The sequence below is a fragment of the Chiloscyllium punctatum genome, chromosome 42 (genome assembly GCF_047496795.1).
Source record: "Chiloscyllium punctatum isolate Juve2018m chromosome 42, sChiPun1.3, whole genome shotgun sequence".
NCBI lineage: Eukaryota > Metazoa > Chordata > Chondrichthyes > Orectolobiformes > Hemiscylliidae > Chiloscyllium > Chiloscyllium punctatum.
Window position 1 is genome coordinate 21,494,956 of NC_092780.1, and position 23,207 is coordinate 21,518,162.

At 39.9% G+C, this 23,207-nt stretch overlaps 1 protein-coding gene across 6 annotated transcripts in view; it reads right to left on the bottom strand.

Annotated features, from left to right (window-relative positions):
• The window catches only part of mpp2b (MAGUK p55 scaffold protein 2b), a 537,853-nt gene that overhangs the window by 181,759 nt on the left and 332,887 nt on the right, over positions 1–23,207 (bottom strand). The window contains exon 1 of one of the 6 annotated variants that reach the window (XM_072561620.1): positions 16,548–16,617. The exons of the other annotated variants lie outside the window; for them this stretch is intronic. The gene's annotated coding sequence lies outside the window, so the exon portion shown is untranslated. Of the gene's footprint in view, positions 1–16,547; positions 16,618–23,207 lie in introns of those variants that run through there. 6 annotated transcript variants of the gene reach the window in all.

The window sequence follows — 23,207 nt, forward strand, 5'->3', positions numbered from 1 at the left end:
CCTGGGTTCAATTTCAAACTCGGGTGACTGTCTGTGTGGAGTTTGCACATTCTCCATGTGTCTGCGTGGGTTTCCTCCGGGTGCTCTGGTTTCCTCCCACAGTCCAAAGATGTGCAGGTCATGTGAATTGGCCATGCTAAATTCCCCGTAGTGTTCAGGGATGTGTAGGTTAGGTGCATTAGTCAGGGGTAGACATAGTGTAATAGGGTAGGGCAATGGGTGTGCATGGGTCACTCTTCAGGGAGTCGCTGGGTGGGCTGAAGGACCTGTTTTCACACGGTAGGGATTCTATGATGGTTATTTATTTCTTTGCTAACTCAGGGACCTTGCAAAATATAAATTGCTACATTTCCTACATCAAAACAGTAACTGAACATTGAAATTGGTGCCATCTCAGTGGAAGCAAGTCACCCCAAGCCTAAAGATCTGCCTGAGAAAAAGAGCCTTCAAAAGTATCCCACTGGTTGTTAATTATTTGGGACAGTCATGAAAGCACCTATATAAAAATAATTCTATGCCTTGCTTTGCTTATCATGCAAAGTTATGTGCAAGGAGTTCCAAACATATTATTTACCCTGCTTTGATCAAATTAAGCAGGTACACCTTGTGCCCATTAAACAGGTTTTGTACTGAATTAATGTTTGAATTGAGATGCTTGTGCATAGACTGCACATCCAATTTTGTCAGCACCGTGTAAGCAATCTGCACTGGCACTGCTGGTAATATTGCTGTCATCAGGCTACAGCAAGAACAGCAGCTCAAGTTTAAACTCTTTCATTGGCCAGACCTTCAGATACTTCAAAAATCTGAAAAAAGGGAAGGGCGTCTAATGAAATTTCTGGTCATCTTGCCAAACAAAGAAACAGCCCAAATGCGACCAACGTATCTTTTGGTTTCACTTCACGCAAGGAGAATCTTCCTCAGGAAACTTGTAGATGGCACTCCTGCCCTGTGAAACGTTAAGACCTTCAATGGGGCAATTAATGCCTCATCATGCCATGGTTGATATCCAACCAATCACAAAGCCGCAATTAAAGTGCACCAAACTGGAAGTTAATAGTCTTGAAAGGTTACGTGTGGATGTTTATTGCCCAATGTTTATGCTCTTGGTCAAGTATAGATTGGCCTTGATCATGAGTTCCTTACCCCCAGTTGACAAACAGCCCACATTGATTTTACATCAGGCCACGCCACATGTTGCCTGAAACTGGCTAATCTCAGCAGCTACAAGAATAGGTACTCAAGGTGGTTATTAAATTGGCCACAATTTCCAGTGTTGGTGTGGAGTGGGGGGGGGGGGGGAGGTCAATGATAGGCTTTCCTATATAGAATCTAATTCTGGTGGAGTTGGAAGGTGACAATGATTGAGTACACCACTACCCCATCTAATTACCCTTCCCACCGCCCAGCACCGTTAGGGGTTTGAGTTTCTGCCATTGAGTCACATAAGGAAATATCATCCTAAATAGTCAGAAAAACTTCGGCAAAGAGGTGGATTTAAGCAAAAAATCACTATCTCCCTTTTAACACAGCCTGTCGTTCAGATGTACTTGATTCTAGTACCCTAGCGTCTACAAAATCATTCACCTTTGAAGCCTATTTTTAAGTCCTATTTTTAAGATTTCATGACCTCATGTTGTAGCGGTCTAAAAAATAGGCTTCCTTTGCCAGTTACTCAAACTCTACTTATACCACTAACTGACGACACTATTCCCAGATGGAAGGTGAATTTATCACTAAGCACGATATAATTTTCTTTCCCTGACATAGAACCAGCCTGACTCTTTTATTTCTTATCTATGCTTTATGTTATGATATGCGGTGACTTAAACACTTGTCACTGCATTTTTTTGTAAACAAAATACAACTGACAATAAATGACTATTCTATTCTACTCATCCCAGCTGTCATAGTAGTTGCCTGTCCCTGCAGGATGATGGAGAGATTGATCGTAACTTCTAATTAGAGGTAACAAAAAACACAAACTTTATTCTTTAAATAAACATGCAGACAATAAACTAACATAGGAAAATAAATGAAATTGAAAAAAGGCAAGTAAATTAATTTGGCCTGCAGATCATCAGGCTGCAGAGTAGCAGGACATGCTTGAATATCTTTCAATTACTCCTTTCTAATGTTTAATTTCCCATGTACTGTAAAATCTCTTTTTAATCGTTACAATGATGTATCATTTTTAATATACTGATTTACATACACTGTCTTCAGTGTCAATTTTTCACCAATCAACTGATTACATCCAAAATGCAGAAACAAGATCTGTCAGCTGTTAACCAACAGCAGCATCTCTAAATGTTCTTTTCATAAAAAGGACATCACTAGTAACTATGCATAAGCTATCCAAATGAACCTTTATATATAAAAAAGGAATCTAATGGTTTGGGAATTGAAAATTTCAGTTGGCTAGTTTGGAGCAGCGAAATTCCCACCTTAATATTAAATAACATTCATACTGACTTGCAAAAAACTGAGGTAGTTTTCAAAGCAAGACTATATTAACAGAAATGATAGATTTGTCTATTTGTACACAGTGAGCATATACATATGTTCTCAATAAAGTAATGACACAAGGCACAATGTCTTGCAAAAAGCTTATTTCATCCAAGACTTGGCTTAATTTGCATAATTACATGACTGTTGCTACTTTTTGAATTTATTTTAATTTCCTTTTGCCTCCAATTTAGACAAAAAGTAAATAAAGTAAAAGATTGTCCAAATGCTTTTCATTAACTCTTCACTTTAGTGGGAGTCTAATTGTATTATATTGTTAATAACATGTACAAAACAATTTATTCTAATATCCAACAAAACAGTCTCATGTATTCTAATTAATTATAGCCCATATCAAGACAAAAACATCTGCATTTCAAAATGAAACTATAAGTAAGAAATGTTCATTTTAAAAAAATACAAAAAAGTAAAAGTCATGAGGAATGTGGGAACCTTGAAAATTGAGTTATTGTAAACAAAGGTAGGGAATTCGTAGACATGCTCTACAATTGTCAGTATTTACAAATGAGGGAGAAAACAATATGCCAGCCATCCCAAGGAAATTAAGACTGTATCAGGGACTAGGACTAACCAACATTAACATAAGCAAAACTACAATGAAGAAGAAAATAATGGCTGGCAAGAGTGAGAAATTCCTAGGACCAGTTTCCATCTTGGTTTTAATAAGCAGTGAGGAAGTGAAAGAATACCATTGGCACTTCTGCACAGTTCTCTGCATTTGACACACATTCCTTTAGATTAAAAGCTTGTGCATGTTATTCTGCTATTTCAGAAAGGGGAAAGAGGAAGATCAGAGAATAAAGTCTAACTAGTCCAAAGATGTGCAGGTTAGGTGAATTGGCCATGCTAAATTGCCCACAGTGTTCAGGGATGTGTAGGTTAGGTGCATTAGTCAGGGGTAGATATAGGTAGGGGAAATGGGTCTGGGTAGATTACTCTTCAGAGGGTCGGTGTGGACTTGGAGGGCCGAAGAGCCTGTTTCCACATTAGGGGGATTCTACGATTTGATGGTTCTCTGTTATCAGCAAATTACAAGGGATGTACAAATGAAGACAGGGTGACAGAACGTCTTGACAACTTTCAGCTGATCTGAGACTGCCTGTGCTTATAAACTATAGGTCATACCTGATAATTGGATGTGACTGGTGATCTGTATGAATCTGTGCTGGAGTTACAACTCAGCAGCACATCTATTCGATAATGAGATGGAAAGCTGTGTAACAAAGTTTGTCATGAAACACAAACTTTAGGTTGTGTAAATGTCAGAATAATATTGCTAAGATATACTGTTAAATTAACCAAATTGGTAAAATTATGCAAACTGAATTTTAACATGGGGAACACGGTCCATGGCAGGCCAATTCGAGGAAGCAAGTTGCAGCCAGAGCTCGGAGCGGGAGCAGACAGAGCCCAGGCTGGCCAGGGGAATGGGTTCTGGAGGTAAGTCCTGGACAGAGGCCAGTGCATGGAAGCAGCAAGGCCTCATGTTCTGAGCACGGCAGGCACAGACTCAGTGTACTATAGCTTCAGTACATTAAAGAACTTTTCATTCTCATTCTGGACTTTTAAACGCTGTATTCCCATGCCAGTCTATTTTTTTCTATTTCAATTCTGTGACAACACTTGAAGTATCTGTACCTAGGTACCTTGTACCTAAGATGGCACCTAGAGGCCACATTAAAAACCTTTCACTGCACTCATTTGACAGCACATGACAATAAATGCTCTTCTATTCTATTTTATCTGAAAATGATAGAATTACATTTTTTCTAAATGCAGTAAACTAGAAACAGTGATTGTGCAAAGAATCATTAAAATATCAGAAACTGATACAGAAATTATTCAAAATAATCTAATAGAGCAAAATAGATAAAAGTTATGCTACCTTTATACAAAACTTTTGGATAGACCTTGCCTGAAGTATTGAGCACATTTCTGATTACCGCATCTGAGGAATGATGCTGTTATGATATTGGATCAGAACCCAGAAGTACTCCGGACATTTTTCACTTTTAATTCCAGAATGTCTCTTTTAAAAGGGGATTGCTACAGACAAAAACAAACTTCAGGATTGAAACACAGTGCTGCCTCGCAAAGTCCTGTGTGGGATCCAGAGACTATCACACCTGTAAAGTATAAGTGGAACTTCAAACACAGAGGAAGAAGGAACAGGAAGCAATATGATGGAGCTGGCATTTCCTCAGCAGAAAAATCAACTCTTGCAGATTTTTTTTGTGTGTTTTGCCCTTTGAGGAAAATAGAAAACATAAGGTTAAAATCAACTGCAACTCTGGTGTGAGTGTGCTAATGGGAGAAGGTGTCCTGGTGAACCGATGTTTGTGTGAACTAGGCTGAGTTTGAATGACATTATGCTGTCTCGATTGAACTCCTCATCATCCCTAACAGATAAAAGGACTCTTTTAGTCTGAGAAGCCAGCTAGCTACAGAGGAAGTATGACAACAAGGAATCTTTTGCTCTGAGTGTTGTTAGACAATTATTATCAAATGAGTCAGGACAAAAGGATCTAACCTAACTGTAAAAGCCAAGAATCCCAAAAACGACTGTTCAATTATTAACATTCCATTATTTGCTCTTCTTGAATGACCAAGAGAGATCGATCCATGTACCTTGTAACTTGTCTTTTTTTGGCACTCCCTTCTTATTCCTAATCTGGGCGTGTATATGGCTTGTGATATCATTTCTTTTCACATTTCGTAACTAGTAAATTCAGTCTTTTGTTAACTGAAGGAGGCCTGGTTAAATTGATTCTTTTTAAAATGTAATTTAATTTAGTCTGCAGTAAAGGTGTTCAAAAGAGAGGGATTGCTTTGAAACAAACCTTATTGCAATCCTCCCTGAGAAATAAAGAAGAGGAGCAGGTTCATCCATCCCCCTGCAAGAGCTTGACAACTTAGGTATCTCTTGGGTCCTGGGGAATCTCTCCAGGAGTCTGATCATAACAATACACTGACATGTATTGTAGCCTATGTTAATTAGAATAGTACCTAGTCTCCAAGAGTTGTTACATGTGGAGATTATACAAACTAGGTGAAATAACTCAAAAGAGGCCAGTATCCCATCACTAAGTCACCCTTTATTTACATGTGCATAGTACTTGACATTAGTTCAACATCCTCAGGGCCAGCTCTCAGAATGAGCAGAACCCCTGACACACCTGTTATAATTGTCAGCCCAGGCTCCCTGATTGGGCAGGATTAACAGCCCCAATCAGGGAACTCATGTTCTATGAGGTTCACCTGTCTGACCTTGTTACAATCACGACACTTGGTAATGTTTTAAGTTCCATCAGAGGGATCATCTACTTTTTTTATGTAAACGACGGTTCCATTTGGTAGAATATAAAAGGTTAAGGATGATTCAAGTTTTCATGATGTTAAGAATTAGAATTAGAATCCCTACAGTGTGGAAACAGGCCCTTCAGCCCAACAAGTCCACATCAACCCTCCCAGACCTATTCCCCTATCCTATATTTGCCCCTGACTAATGCACCTCACCTATGCATCCCAATTGGCAATTTAGCATGGCCAATTGATCTAACCTGCACATCCTTGGACAGTGGGAGGATACTGGCGTACCCGAAACAAACCCAGATGAATTTGGGGAGAATGTGCAAACGCCACACAGACAGTCACCCGAGGATGGAATCGAACCTGGGTCCCTGGCACTGTGAAGCAGCACTGTTAACCACTGAGCCACTGTGCCACCCTAAAGGGAAGCAGAGAGAGAGAGAAGCTATTTCTGCTTCTTCTCGATGTCTAGGACCAGGAATCAGACCTTAAAAATTGAACCTAGCCTTTAAGGAGTTAAATTGCAAATCACACTAACATTCAAAGAGCAAGAGAGGTTTGGAACACTGTTCCGCAAATGACATTGATATTATGTTACTCACTAATTTTAAAGTCTTTGATTAGTATATTTCTGCTAACCAAAGATATGTGGGATGTGGAGGTATGTGGAGTTAGGTCATGGATCAGCCATTATCTCAGTGAATGGAATAGCAGGCTAGAGGCTAAATGGTATTCTCATATTCCTTTGTTCTTGTTTTTCGCTCCCAAGAATAAACTGGCAATTGCTCACTTAATTGTCATGGAGAGATGACATATCTGAAGCTAGGAAGAATGTGTAAATATATAAATCAAATTAATGGGTACTATGTGCCTGCCTATATTGCACAACAGAGAATCAGCATGGCTAACAGTATTCTCTGCACAACTATCATTTTTCAGTGAAGTGCTTGACAGATATCTTTGCTTTGTAACTGGGCTGATGTCTGGGGACTTTAGGTCTAACAGCACAGCTTTAAAAAGGCAGTGACATATGCAGGATTCTATGATGTCCCTTCCTTAATAATTACGTTGTCATTTTTATAAAATAAAAAGCTGAAGCAACAGAGCAAGGTGTCTCCATGGCACTCTAGAGTCTTCAGTCTGACTTTTCTGAAGGAAGCACTGTTGGAACAGCTCACATGCAAATGGCTATGCCAGAGGCATAATCAACAACTCCAGTACTTTAACTGGCTGTACCAATATATTGCCTACTGGGCTGAACTGAGGTTGGGAATGCAGATAAAAATAAACGCAATACATTTTGTAAGTTATTGGCTAAAAATAATGAGTGAACTAATTTCTGCAACCAAGATTAAGTCTTTAGAAAAGGGAAACTGTGACCAGTTTGAGCAATTTAGCATGGCCAATTGACCTAACCTGCACATCTTTGGACTGTGCGAGGAAACCAGAGCACCCGGAGGAAACCCACGCAGACACAGGGAGAATGTATACACTCCACACAGATAGTCGCCCAAAAATGCAATCAAACCTGGATCGCTGGCGCTGTGAGGCAGCAGTGCTAACCACTAAGCCACAGTGCCTCTTAACTCATTGGCAATTCACTCTGTTGCAAAACAAAGAAACGGAGCAAAATCATGAATGAACTCATCAACAGGGAACCAGGTCATGAATCAGGCAATTACAACCCCATCAGCGAAAGGAAATTGTGCCAAAGTGGGTCAACTATTCCATAATAGTTTTACATGGACGTAATTATACTTTTGCCATCTAATTGGGTAGATAACTAGTCGTGATGATAGAGGCCCAGATAACCATGATGTTTCCTAGTTTGAAGTCATAAAAAGCCAATGAAACCCACTGTTCAATGATATCACTCATTCAACTGATAAATCCTTGATATTGAACACCATCAATACAAATAGGTATTCAAAATGGTTGGTGCTGTAAGCATGAGACCATAAGATATAAGAGCACAAGTAGTCTATTTGTCCCATTATGTCTGCTCTACTATTTGATCATGGCTAATATGCTTTTCAACACCATTCTCCTGCCTTCTCTCCATAACATTTGATCCCCACTCCTAATCATAAACCTATCTATTTCTGTCTTAAAGACACTCAATGACTCGGCCTACTGACCTTCTGTGGCAATGAGTTCCACAGATCCCACTCTCTTGCTGAAGAAATTCCTCCTCATCTCAGTTCTAAAGGAATTTCCCTTCAGTCTGAAACTGTGCTCTTGGGTCCTATTTTTCTTATACAAATGGGAACATCTTCTCCACATCCACTCTATCCAGGCCTCTCAGTATTCTGTAACTTCCAATCAGACCCCACGCAAATCCCCCCCCCCCCCCACCCCCCCAACCATCCTCCTAAACTGCATCAAGAGCAGACCCAGAGTCCTCACCCATTCCTCATATGACAAGCCCTTTATCCCCAGGATCGTTCTTGTAAACCTCATCTGGACCCCTTCCAGTGCCAGCACATCCTTCCTAAGATACAGGGCCCAAAACTAAGCTGTAGAAGAGGGACCTGTACTGGAGGGGAACCAGTATTCTTGCAGGGAGGTTCACAAGTGTTACTCAGGAGGGTTTAAACTAGAGTGGCAGGTGGTAGGGAACCAGATCAGCAGGTCAGCAAATGGAGCAATTGAGGGGAAGATACATGTAAGGATGAGTAAATCTGAAATAAAGCATGGGCACAGTCAGGCAAATGAGCATGACGCTACTAAAAGGCTGAAGTGTGTTTACTTCAATGCAAGGAGTATTATAGGTGAAGCAGATGCGTTTAGAGCTGGATCAGCATGGAACTGCAACATTTTGGCCATTACAGAGACTTGGTTGAGGGACGGATGGGACTGGCTGCTTAACGTTCCAGAGTTTTGTTGTTTTAGACGAGAGTGAGAGAGAGAGGGAGAGAGAGAGGTGGAGGAGTTGCTTTACTAATCAGGGAGAATGTTACATCTGTACTCAGACAGGGTATACTAGAGGGCTAATCCATTGAAGTAATATGAGTAGAACTCAAAAACAATATGAGTGCAATCACTCTGATAAGATTATACTATAGGCCCCTCAACAGCCACCGAGACATTGCGGAATAAATATGTCAGCAGATTATGGAAATATGCAATAAAAACAGAATTGTCATAGTGCGTGACTTTAACTACCCCAATATTGACTGGGTCTCCCTTAGAGCAAGAGGCTTAGAAAGGGCAGAATTTGTTAAGTGCATCCAAGAGGGCTTCTTGAAACAGTATGTGGATAGGAGAAAGTGAGGGCTGCAGATGCTGAAGAAGTCAGGGTCGTAGAGTTTGGCACTGGAAAAGCACAGCAGGTCAGGCAGCATCCGAGGAGCAGAACAGTCCACAGTTTAGGCATAGGAGGGGCCACATTGGACCTTGTGCTGGTTAATGAGCCTGGCCAAGTGACTGACCTTTCAGTGGGAGACCATTTTGGAAACAGTGATCACAACTTCTTAAGTTTTAAGTTAGCTATGAATAAGGATAAGTCAGGACCTTATGGCAAGGTACTAAATTGTGGAGGGGTAAGTTACATCACTGTTAGGCAGGAGCTAGAGAGTGTTAATTGGGAGAAGCTGTTATCAGGCAAGTACACATTTGACATGTGGGAGTTGTTTAAAGAGCTGTTGATGAAAGTTCAGGACTGGCATGTTCCAGGAAGGAAAAAGGATTAGGATGGCAAAGTAAGGGATCTTTGGACAATGAGGGAGGTTATGAATTTAGTCAAAAGGGAAAAAAAGAAGCATATCTAAGGTTTAGGAAGCTAAACTTAGACAGGAACCATGAGCAATATAAATAAATCAGGAAAGAACTCAAGTAGGGAATTAGAAGAGTAAGAAAGGGCCATAAAATAACCTTGGCAAGTCAGGTTAAGGAGACTCTCAAGGCATTTTATATGTACATTAAAAATAAAAGGATAACTAGGGAGAAGGTAGACCCACTCAAGGATAAAGGAGGGAAGTTTTGGGTGAGATCCTAAATGAGTACTTTGCACCAGTATTCACCCCAGGAGAAGGATATGGAGGATAGTAAGATTTGTGTGGTACATGCTAATATGCTAGGGCTTTTTCAGATCAAGAAAGAAGTGGTGTTGGATCTATTGAAGAGCATTATGGTAGATAAATCCTCACAGCCTGATGGTATCTATCCCAGGTTATTGAAAGAGGCAAGAGAGGAGATTGCTGGGGCCTTGACCAAGACCTTTGCATCCTCATTAGCCACCGGAGAGGTCCTAGAGGACTGGCGAGTAGCTAATGTTGTTCCTCTGTTCAAGCAGTGAAATAGGGATAATCCAGGAAACTATACATCAGTGGGTCTCACATCGGTGGCTGGGAAGGTATTGGAGAGAATTCTTAGAGATAGGGTTTATGAGCATTTGGGTAAACATGGCCTAATCAGGGACGGTCAGCATGGCTTTGTGCAGGGCAGGTCATATCTAACTAACTTGATGGAATTTTTTGAAGAGGTGACAAAGGTAATAGATGAGGATAGAGCAATGGATGGTGTCTACATGGATTTTAGTAAGGCTTTTGACAAGGTCCCTCATGGAAGGCTCATTCAGAAGATTAAGATGCATGGGATCCAGGTGACTTGGCGAGGTGGATTCAGAATTGGCTTGTCCACAGAAGGCAGAGGGTAATGGTGGAAGGTTGTTTTTCAGGCTGAAGGTCTGTGACGAGTAGTGTTCTGCAGGGATCTGTACTGGGGCCTCTGCTGTTTGTGATATATATGAATGACTTGGATGAAAATATTAATGGGTGGGTTAGTAAGTTTGCAGATGGTACAAAGATTGGTGGAGTTGTGGATGGTGTAGAAGGTTGTCAAAGGATACAGCGGGGATATAGATCAGTTGTAGATATGGTTGGAGAAATGGCAGATGGAGTTTAATCCATGTAAGCGTGAAGTACTGCCCTGTGGGAGATCAAATGTTAAGGAAAAGTGTACAGTTAATGGCATGGCCCTGAATAGTATTGATGTACAGAGAGATCTTGGGATTCAAGTCCACAGTTCCCTGAAAGTGGCCATGCAAGTAGATAGGGTGGTGAAGAAGGTGTATGGCATGCTTCTCTTTATTGATTGGGGAACTGACCACAAGAGTCAGGATGTCATGTTGTAGCTTCATAAGACTTTGGTAAGCCACACATAGAGTACTGTGTGTAATTCTGTTCACCACATTACCGAAGGATGTGGAGGCTTTGGGGAGGGTGCAGAAGAGGTTTACCAGGATGCTGCCTGGATTAGAGGGTATGACCTATAAGGAGAAGCTAGAAAAACTTGGGTTGTTTTCTCTGGAGAGGCAGAGGCTGAGGGGAGACTTGATAGAAGTTTATAAAATTATGAGATGCATAGATAGGGTTGATGGTCAGGATCTTTTTCCCAGAGTTGAAATGTCTATAACATTCCCTCTCTCTGGGTGAGAGAGGGAACATTCAAAAGAGATGTGACAGACATGTTTTTTTACACACAGAATGGTAGGAGTGTGGCAGGAATGGTGGTGGAGGAAGATATGAGAAGGGATTTAAAAGACTTTTAAATAAGCACACGAACATGCAAGGAACAGAGGGTTATGGACCAAGGGCAGGCAAAAGGGATTAGTTTTATTTGGCGTCATGTTCGCTACAACATTGTGGGCTGATGGGTCCATTCCTGTGCTGTACTGTTTTATGTTCTATGATGATAGCCTTATACAGCCTCAGCAGTACATCCCTGTGACTATATTCTAGCCCTCTTGACATGAATGTTAATATTGCATCTGCTTTCTTAACTATCAATTGAACCTGCACTCCAACCTTAAGACAGTCTTGAACTAGGGCTCCCAAGTGCTTCAGATTTCTGAAGACTTTCCCCATTAAGGAAATAATCTGTGCCTTTATTCTTCTGATCAAAGTGCATAACCTCACACTTTCCCATGTTGTCCTCCATCTACCACTTCTTTGCCCACTCTCCTGGCTTGTCCAAGTCCTTCTGCAGCCTCCCGCCTCCTCAACACCACCTGCCTCTCCACCTATTTTTGTGTCATCTATAAATTTAGCAACAGTATGCTCAATTCTTTTGCCCAGATCGTGATACCTTCACTGACTGAGTTCCATGACTGGGCCACAGGAGATGATAAAATAATCAAAGCCAGTTAACAAGGTATTTGATCTCAGCCTCATATATCTAGATTTTTCAGACACTTTTGCTTGTGAAACCCCTAATAGGAGAGACCATCATACATACTCCTTGGCGATAAAGTCTTAACTTTGCAGTGAAAATAACATTTGATATAAAATTCAGCAATTCTAATGTAAAGACTAATCTAATAGTCCCAACATGGACATCTATAAAGCACTCCAACCTATAACCTCAAATTGATGTGTCAGAGCACTTTATGTAATATTGAATAGCAAATGCATTGCTGGGAAGAAGGAAGATTAGTCTCCTGAGTTTGTGGACTCAAACTACTATAGCGAGTTGCCAATTTAGTTTTAGTGAAAGCTTTGCTACACAGTTTTGAAATTAGTCGAACGCAATTGATTTCAGTCAACCCTTATTTACATACATTACAACCAATTATCTCACACTCCTGTATTGACATTGCAATCGAAGCTTTTTTTCAAAAACACATACAGTCTGCTGAAAGCAAACTGAACAAAGAAACTAATTGATATTATCCAGCCAACTATGTACTAACAAGTAAGCTGTTAATCTTTGAGTACAGAGGAATCAAAGACTATCTTTATTCTATTTTGCTGAGCTCTTGAATTTGGTTTTGTTCTGAACATGTGGGAGTTAAGGTAACTGTCATGTATGTGAAAGAATCTCTTACTTGCAAGTTCCTGGTGAGAATAAATGTACCTTATATTTACATGCACAAAAAGAAGTACTGTCTAAATTTTACTTATGTTCCCTCAATTCCAACTCTTAAACCTTTCCTGCCCAATCTGAAAACAATAATTAGAAGCTTAGAATCCTGGCTGAAATACTGATTGAAACAAATATTGTTTTGGTCTTAGAGCACGAAGTACCAAAAACAATCAAAAGTGGATTACCTTTTAAAGGAGCTAACAGGCTCTACCTTAGAATTATAGAAACACAGTCCAAAGGTTCCAAAGAAATAAATGACAAACTTGATATTGCACGATTTTTCAATATCATTCATGGTCTAAGAGGTTTCCAAGAGTCTTCCCTCTGCATTTTTAGATGAGCTCAAGAGAAACTTTATTCCAGCACAATCCCTAAATAAAACCATATGATGATAAGACAGAGGAGCAGAATTAAGTCCATTGGGTCCGCTCCACCCATTCAATAAGATTGTGGTTGATCTGATAATCCTCAACTCCATTTGCTTGCCCTTTCCCTGTATCTTCAATTCCCTAACTGATTAAAAATTCACCTCAGCCTTGAATATATTAATATCACAGTCTCTGCAGTAAACAATTTTACTGATTCACTACCCTCTCAGAGAAGAAATTCTTCCTCATTCTGTCTTATATGGGCAATCGTTTACCCTGAGATTACGTCCTAGACTCTCCCACAAAGGGAAATAATATCTCAGAACACTTGACAGAATAGATACTAAGAAACTTGTATGTTTCAATAAGATCTCCTCTTAATCTTCAAAATTCCAAAGAGGACAGATCCCTTCCTACTCAATCTCTCAGAAGAAAATCCTTTCATAATTAACCTCATGAACCTTCATGGACTACCTCCAATGCCAATGTATTTTTCCTTAGACAAGGAAACAAACCTGTTCACATTATGTTTGATGTGGCTTAGCTAGTGCCCTGTATAGTTTTAACAAAAGTTAATAATTTTAATGTTCCATTCCCTTTGCTTTCCTATTTCCTGCTGAACGTGTATGCTAGATTTTTGCGAGTCATGCATGAGGCAGCTAAATTACTCTGTGCTGCAGCTTTCTGCAGTCTTTCTCTTATTACATAAGAATCAGCTCCTCTATTTTTCCTACCTCACACATTCTTCCACATTCTCTTCTGCATGCCTACCTTTGATTTTGATTTTCCCAAACTACATGGAAATTAGTGTCACACATAATTACAGTCATTTTTCATTACTTTATTTACTTCTTGACTTTTTTGCCCTACAATATAGCTACCATTAGGGCACCTCTCGACTATGCTCACTAGTGTATTCTTCCCCTTATTATTTCTTACCTCCACTCATATAGATTCTATAATGCCTAATTCAAGATCATTTCCTGCTATGTACTTGTTCTGTTTCATCCTGATACAGCTACCCAACCACCTTTATCTTCTCCCCAGCCATTTCATTAAGTTACATACGCCTGAAAATCTAATTCCCAGTTTTGATCGCTTTGATTTTTAAATACAGCAGTTCACCTCTCTGAGTCATATACAGATGCATTTTCTTTTACACCTGCTCTATAATCATGTCTGGCAAACGTTTTCCAGAAAATGGACTGCTCAAAATATTGCACGTTTTCCTTAATCGCACTTTGAGTTCGACACTGATATCATGGCAAACTCCTGGCATTGATTCAGCAAGACCCAATTTTCAGCTTTAAGCAATGATTCCAACTTGACTGCAACCAGGAAAAATAATCGCATACTGTATGAATTCATTTCCAATCTGTAACCGCACATACAGGAACTCAACCCAAGGGATTGTAACAATTTATTTTCATATGGACACAGAAGACTATTTTGGTCCATTGCAGCCTAAACTATCCTTCATGCACTGAAATCAATTATTACCAATTATCCCAAGGATTAGGTTTAGTCAATTTTGCCTTAAGATCCATTCAATATTTGATTCAATAGGATTTTTCTACAATCTTGAATACTGTTTGTTTCAACCTATTCTGCTATCTTTCTGTACTTTTTAGCTTAGTGTCTTATTTTGGGTTTCACTTTTCCCGAACACTAACAATGTCTGAATATCATTTGAATGGATAAAGGCAGCAGAAAGCTACAGAACAAAGGGTTCTGATGAAGAGTACGGAACTCTGCTCTCTTTCCACAGATGCTGCCAGACCAGCTGAGTTTCCCTGACAATTTTTGTTTTTGCTGCAGAACAGAGGGATGTGGTAGTCCTTGTGCATAAATCACAAAAAAAACCTAGCATCCAAGTTCAGCAGGATATAGGGGAGGCAAATGGACGTTGGACTTTATTTCAAAGGAAATGGAGTTTAAAAGTTAGATTTTGGTAAAATGGTATAAGACACTAATTAGACCATAGCTGAAATAATGTGTGAACAGTTTTGGGTCCCCTATCGAAGGAAAGACAGCCAGATAGTGGAGGCAATCCAAAGAAGGGCAATTAGACTGATTCCAGATATGGCGGGACTGTCTTATCAGGAAAGGTTAAGTAGACTGGGCCTGTACACATTGAATTATACACCTTATTGTAACATATAAGATTCTTAGGGGTCCGGATAGGGTTGATGGGGAAAGTTTGTTACTCTTTGTGGAAGAGTTTAGGACTAAAGGGCATAATCTCCAGAATAAGGGGTCACACATTTAAGACAGAGATGAGGAGGAATTTTGTCTCTCAGAGGGTTGTGAATCTGTGGAATTCTTTACCAGAGAGGGTTGTCACAGCTGGATCATTAAATATATTTAAAACTGAGATTGACAGATTTTTAATCAGTAAAGGATTCAAGGGTTAGAGGGAAAAGGCAGGAAAGTGGAGTTGAGGATTATCAGATCAGCCATGATCTCAATAAATGGGGAGTTTCCCAATAGGGTAAATAGCTTCTATACCTTATGGTCTTATGCTTGTGCTTTTCTTAGACTCAGAGGGAAGAACCTTCAAACACCCCACAATTAACAATCTACGATGGTATTTTAAAAGCTTGCAATTGTAATAATTCCAGCAATATCCAAATTTCAGATAGGTACAGAGAATTTATTTCTGATTTTTTTTTGGCAAGTCTAGGACTGAGGGCGTAGTCTAAAAATTGGACTTAGCCTTTCAGGAGTTGAATTAAGAAACATTTCTAGGGCAAGCACAGTTTGGTATGCTATTCAGCAAATGACACTGAAGCTATGTTACCTATTAATTTTAGAATCGTTGATTAATACATTTCTGTCAAGCAAGTATATAGGAATATAGAGGTATGTGTGGAGTTAGATCACAAATCAGCCATGATCTCATTGAAAGACAGAGCAGATCTGATGGGCTGAATGGCCAACTTCTACTTCAATGTCTTATGGCCTTCAATAAGCTCACCACTCAGCTCCTGAGTAAAGAACCTTGGTCACTCGAGTGTTCCATCTACAATTCAGCTATTCCGACACCAGAAGTCAGTCATTAAATCCTTCCCTGAATAATGTCCGGGACTTAATCACTTCTTTTATGTTGCACCAAGTTTGATTTAATGATGAAAATATCATGGCATTACACATTTATAATCTGTCACAGCCCAGTCATTTTGAAGGGATTTTACCCAATAACTCATCTGGAGGAAAAATACAGCTTTCTGTTGAAAACCACCTTAGAAAAATCAATGTTATCCACTTCATCCTCATGCCTTATAACCAACAAAATGATAAATCTCAAAGTCTACTGCCCACTTTTCAACTTACAACAAACTTTCATTCTATAGTATAGGCCTCCACAGAGGCAATTCAATTTAAAAAGATGCATTCAATAAAATCTAAATAGTAAATTAAGGCAACAACTAGTTAACCTCTATCTTCTGAATGTTAGTTTTGAAGGATTTTACTTACAACAACCACAGCTCCAATAGTCCCCTTCACTTTCTATAATTTTTGACTGCAGTGGAGATTTAAAACTTTTTCAATGAAGTGATTCTCTTCTAAATGGTGCTGACTTCCGTACTGCATTAGCCTGCAACAGACTGAATTTTAAAGCAGCAGTACCCCACAATTATCTTGGTACAGTGATTCCCAAAATAGCCTTACATTGCCAAAGGAAACAATGCTGAGGCCCTTTAATTACGAAGGAATTATGTTTGTTATATTTATTTAATTTTAGAACAATGAGTCAAGCATGTGGGTATGGCTGGAACCACAGACTGCTGCTTGACTAGAGCTTGGAACCTCTGTCACACCCACGCAGCTAAGTAACATCTCAGAGGCAAATAAACTAACATTACTTGGAACCTGGAATAAGTTGCAAGTTCATTCTCTGAGACTAAAGGTTGGGTTGGAAGGCAATTTAGATTTAAACTGAAGGAAATGATGTATGCATGCAGTATTAAGTGCAATGGGGTGAAGATCCTTGTTACTTTGTCAAGAAAATGTCTAGGTACTGAATTTAATCTTAAGCTCTTTCTTTTATTCAAAACTAACGATTCTAAGAAGTTGTTTTATTCACCAGACTTAGTAAGTTACGTTATTTAAAGGAGACAGAATTTACCTGTGGGAACACAGGAGTTCATATAATGCCCTAAGAGTGACCTCCCACCACCACAACTATCAAAAGATGAATGATGTAATCGAAAATTATGTCATCCTTTTTACCATTCGGTTAGAATAAAACCTATTTAGAACTCTTTGTTAGATATTTTAATCTACCATTAGTGCAGTGTTTAATTGCTGTAAAACCCGGATTTATAATTTGGGAACACAAAGCTAATCTTGTGAAGGGTGTGACTTTATCATAAGTCCCAGATTTATGTCATGTTACAACAATACACCAGCAAATTAAGAGTTTTCATTCTACTCAGTATAAAGCACATACTGTGTTATACAGAGTTTATGTTCTACAATCAAGTTATGCCTTCTGCACTTTTCTGAAAGAAAACCTTTAGTGGAGCTCTCCTACATTGTCCATTACTAATGTTATGACACAACATGACCACTTTGTATATGCCACAATGAAACAGATAAATGTAACCTTAATGGTCTGAAGCAGTAGGATGACAGAGCTAACTACAGCATGACTTCAATTAGAGAGAAAGCTCTACAAGGAAACAATTTGGCGCAATATTTCAGAATGTCATCATAATAGAATACAAATTCTTACATGAGTGCCCAGTGACATCTCAGCAACACAACAGTGGGATGAGATTGAGCAGTGAGTACTACCTCAACAGCAGGACAACGAATGCATAAAAGGCTACTTCGACCTGCCTCCATTGTTTGGTTCAACAGTAACTTTGGCAGAGAGTAGAGAGATTGTTTGGTCCACTTCCATCCATCACTAATGTCAAAGAGACCCACAAAAATGTTAAGAGAAATAAAAGCTTTTCAAAGAGTAGCACGAGAAACCTCAGAAATACAGAAAAGAGCATTGTTCAAAAAACAATCTCTTTTAACTTTAATTCTCAAATCTAGGCAAAAATGCAGCCTTTCCTTTCAAGGAAAGCACATTGAGCTTCAGGTGTCTCCTCAAGCTATTGCTATAGAAATTTCTCAAATATAGTTGACAATCAAACATGCGACTTCTATCGATATTCTATCCAGTTTTATTGATTATCTTTTCCGCAGAGACCCCAACTTGTTCATCCTTTGCAGCACTCCCAACAAAGATGGATTCTATTGACCTAATTCAGCACAGTCCAGCTTTAATGTTGCTCTTTTCTGCATTCTTTCACTTTGATGGGGCCAAGCTATTAAGATCAGAAATCGCAATGAAACTTGCGAAGTTCGTATTAAGGTCATTTATTGCAGTACCTGTCCTGATCCAAGAAGCTCCATTCTGGGACATTTTCTGCCCATGCCATATAGCTGCTTCGCTAGGCCTCAGACTGCCCACTTGAGCTACAATGCTGCAGCTGTGACCTGACAGTATTCCTCCTAAGAGAGGTCCTGCAATCCTCTACTGCCTGCCCACAGTGGATCCACTTCTCGTGGCCTACAGGGAGCTAGTTACTGCTAAGCTAGGAGGACCTCCTTTCTCCCTGGACGGTGGGGCACCAGCCAGCTCAGAAGTCAATGGTCACCATTCACCCCCACAATGGATCATCAGCCCAGACCAAGCTCAAGCTCAACACCTCCCTGTTGAGGCTGTGGTTGGAACAGCAGACCAAAGCTGGAGACTGCGACTGAAAGATGGTGGAATAAAGCAGGAAAGCAATCAAACTCCATTGGGACCAGAGCAGCCATCACCACAGCAACCCAGCAGCTCCCTCTTACTTTCCGAGCAAGCCATTCAAAGCTCTAATAGGTGTGATACTGGAAGAAGAATTGACTATTTTTCTTTTACATTCTAAAATGTATTTTATTTAAACAGTTAATTCATTTACTAATGTAGGAATTTAGTCATTGAAGGTACTGATTGTATTCTATTTCAACTTAGAGGATATAGGCACAATGTTTTCATATTTTTTTCTTAAGCAGAGTCTATGGAACCTAACTTCAATTTTCACCTTGTTTCCTATGGAAATGAATGTTTTACTTACAGTCTTTTCAATCCCAACTTTAAGTGAGGACATCCTGTACTTTTTGGATGACAACACAATTACATTTTGTTGGTTGTAAAGTGATTTGGGTTATTCTGAAGTGAGGAAAGGTGCAGTATCAATGAAAGTTTCTTTGCCAGAATTCTATATGTCAAACTCCTCCAAATCACCATGCATACCTGTCTCAAGGATCAGCCACTACACAGGAAATTCACTGCCCATGCACTCAAGCAGATCACTTCAATTGCAAGGAGCTGTTTGATCTCAGCAGGAAGGAAAATGACTGAGTGAAAATGTTGCATTAATTTGAAGAGGTGCATCACTCACAAAGGCTTTATCTAGTGACTAGATGAGCCAAGACGGGTTCTGGAATTTCATCTCTCTAATGACTTAGCTACTTTCAGCTGAACAAGTGCTTTTGGAGTTATCCATGTTCTCAGCATTAGGGAAGGAGATCTGCACTCCAAGGTCCCTTTGTTCAGCAACACTTTCTAGGGCCTTACCATTAAGTGTATAAATCCTGCTAAGATTTGCTTTCCCAAAATGCAGCACCTCACATTTACTAAATTAAACTCCATCTGTCTTTCTCAGTTCACTGGCCCATCTGATCAAGATTCCGTTATAATCTGAGGTAACTTTCTTCGCTGTCCACTACACCTCCAATTTTGGTATCATCTGCAAACTTACTAACTGTACCTCTTATGCTCACATCCAAATCATTTATTTAAATGACGAAAAGTAGTGGACTCAGCGCCGATCCTTGTTGCACTCCACTGGTCACAGGCCTCCAGTCTGAAAAACAACCCTCCACCACCACCCTCTGTCTTCTACCTTTAAGCCAGTTTTGTATCCAAATGGCTAGTTCTCCCTGTATTCCATGGGATCTAACCTTGCTAACTAGTCTCCCATGGGGAACGCCTTATTGAAGTCCATATAGATCGTGTCTACCACCCTGCCCTCATCAATCCTCTTTGTCATTTCTTATAAAAACTCAATCAATCCTATGCATAAAGCCATGTTGACTATCTGTAATCAGTCCTTGCCTTTCCAAATACATGTACATCCTGTCCCTCAGAATTCCCTCCAACAACTTGCCCACCACCGATGGAAGGCTCACCGGTCTATAATTCCCTGGATTGTCCTTACCACCTTTCTTAAATAGTGGCACCATATTAGCCAATCTTTCGTCTTCCGGCATCTCACCTGTGACTATCGATGATACAAATATCTCAGCAAGAGGGCCCAGCAATCACTTCCCAAGCTTCCCACAGAGTTCTAGAGTACACCTGATCAGGCCTTGGGGATTTATCCACTTTTATGCATTTCAAGGCATCCAGCACTTCCTCCTCTGTAATATGGACAATTTTCAAGATGTCACCATCTATTTTCCTACATTCTATATCTTCCATGTTCTTTTTCACAGTAAACACTGATGCAAAAATATTCATTTAGTATCTCCCCCATCTCCTGCAGCTCCACACAAAGGCACTTTGCTGATCTTTGAGGGGCCCTATTCTCTCCTTAGTTATCCTTTTGTCCTTAAAGTATTTTGGATTTTCCTTAACTCTGTTTGCTAAAGCTATCTCATGTCCCCTTTTTGCCCTTCTGATTTCCCTCTTAAGTATACTCCTATTGCTTTTATACTCTTCTCAGGATTCACTCGATCTATCCTGTCTGTACCTGACATATGCTTCCTTCTTTCAACAGGTTAAAAACAAGCCTTCAGGGAGGCCAGTGTGAATAGTGGCAAGAAGAGTAGCAGAAATATACAAAAAACTTTGAAGCACTGAAAGTGCTTTCCCTTCCTCTTACTCTCCCCCACTTTTGCAAAAAACATTCAGTTAATGTAAGCTAGGAACTGGTTAACATTACAGTACCTTTTTGCCCAATTTATTCTTTTTAATAGACATAATAGGAAGGATTAAGAATGATACAAAGAGGGAAAATGCGTCTCGTTGTATTGGAGAAAGGAAATTTCTATAGTTTACTACTTGCAAACATCAAATTCCACCCCCTCTCAATTTCCAAGTTTGCTGACATCACCACCATTGTGGGTCGGATCACAAAAAAATGATGAGACAGAATACAGGAAAGAGATTGAGTGCTTAGCTGCATGGATATATTAACAACATACTCAGCAAAATGAAGGAGCAGGTCATTGACTTCAAGAAGCAGAGTGGAGGGCACACCCCTGTCTGCATCATTGGTGCTGAGGTGGAGATGATCTAAAGTGTCAAGTTCCTGGGAATGATGATCACCAACAATCTGTCTGGATTCACCCATGTCCGATGCGATGGTCAAGAAAGCACAACAGTGTCTCTACTTCCTCAGGAGACTAAGGAAGTTTGGCATGTCTGTAAAGACTCTTACTAATTTTTATTGATGCTCGATAGAAAGCATCCAATCTGGATGCATCACAGCTTGGTAATGGCAACTTCTCTTCCCTACACTGCAAGAAACCACAGAGAGTTGTGAACACAGCCCAGTCCATCACACTACCCAGCCTTCCATGCATTGACTCCATCTATACTTCCCACTGTCTCGGGAAAGGAACCAACATAGTCAAGACCCCTTCCACTCCAGTTATACTCTCTTCCACCCGCTTTCATCGGTCAAAAGATGTAAAAGTTTGAATACATGTTCGAATAGATTCAAGAACTGCTTCTTCACCTCTGTTGTCATCCTTTTCAATGGACCTGTCAAATGTTAATTCTAATCTCTCTCTCCGCACCTTCTCTGTGGATGTAACACTATATTCTACACTCTGTTCTGCCATCCTGATGTATTTTGTATAGTACAATCAGCCTACAGAGCATGCAAAGCAACACTTTTCCCTGCATCTTGGTACATGTGACAATAACTAATCAATCAATCAATCAACATCTCCTACATCTGAATTTCTCATTTATACTGTGAGTTCTCTGCCTCCCTTGGGCTCACTTTCAACTTTAAGTCATGTAAACTGGTCTATGCAACTCCTGACTGCCCGAGGAATTTGAGCTGTTCAAACACTAATTACACATCAATTCTATTCACTAGTAAGAGAATGCAACATGATCTGCATAGGAATGGCATTCCCATTGAACAACTGAGCACACCTTTTTGAATGAGCTATTTAGTGATAAACAAAACATCATTTATTATTTCAGGTCAAGCATAGCTTAATCAAAACCATATCCCAGTTACTTCCACAGATTTGGCTCCTACATACGCATCTCTACCCGGATATTGTAATGTGATCAGGTTTGCAATCAGGTAAATTAATACAGGCTTCATTCAACATTACACTTAGAGAGGTTAGAGAGTAATTCTCCTAGACCCTTTACACCCAAGTTCCAGTTTCACCTTGTTCTAACATCACTGATAAAATAGTCCCTAATTGTTGCAATATCTCACCAAAGTATATCTCCCTGACAGTCTTTCATTTTTACCCATTTCACCATTAACGGTTAACTTTCAGACTTAGACCTCAACATTTAGTGACAAATATTTTCCTCATAGCTTCTACTCCCCCTCCCATATCTCCAAAGTCTCTGCTAGCCAAGGCTTTAAGAAAGGTGAGATGGATGTACTCTATATGGCTCTCCTTAGAAGGGAAATACTTGGGCAGATTGACATTCCAGTCTTTGACAATGATCTAAATGTACTGGCAATGTTGCTACTTTCCCACTCTCATGAGTTTGAGATTAGTCTGGGGTGGATAACAATATCTCGCAGGTGATGGAACTGACACATATGCTTCAACTGGAGGTTGCTCGTCGATGTTCCTGGAATGTCAGAAAGAAGATACATCTTCCAGATTCTTTTATCAGGAATGGAATCACTGGTGAGTTCTTACGGAGACTTAATGGAAGGCCAGAGAATAACATGGCATTCAGAGTCTGGAACCCTGCTCATCGTAATCTCATCCAAATGTTAGGACTGGCTAGATATTGAGGCCATGGTTCTGCATCTTGCTTTACATTTTACTTATAGATCTTTCTTCAAAAGATCACAGTCATTCTGTCATTGATCTCTTTCA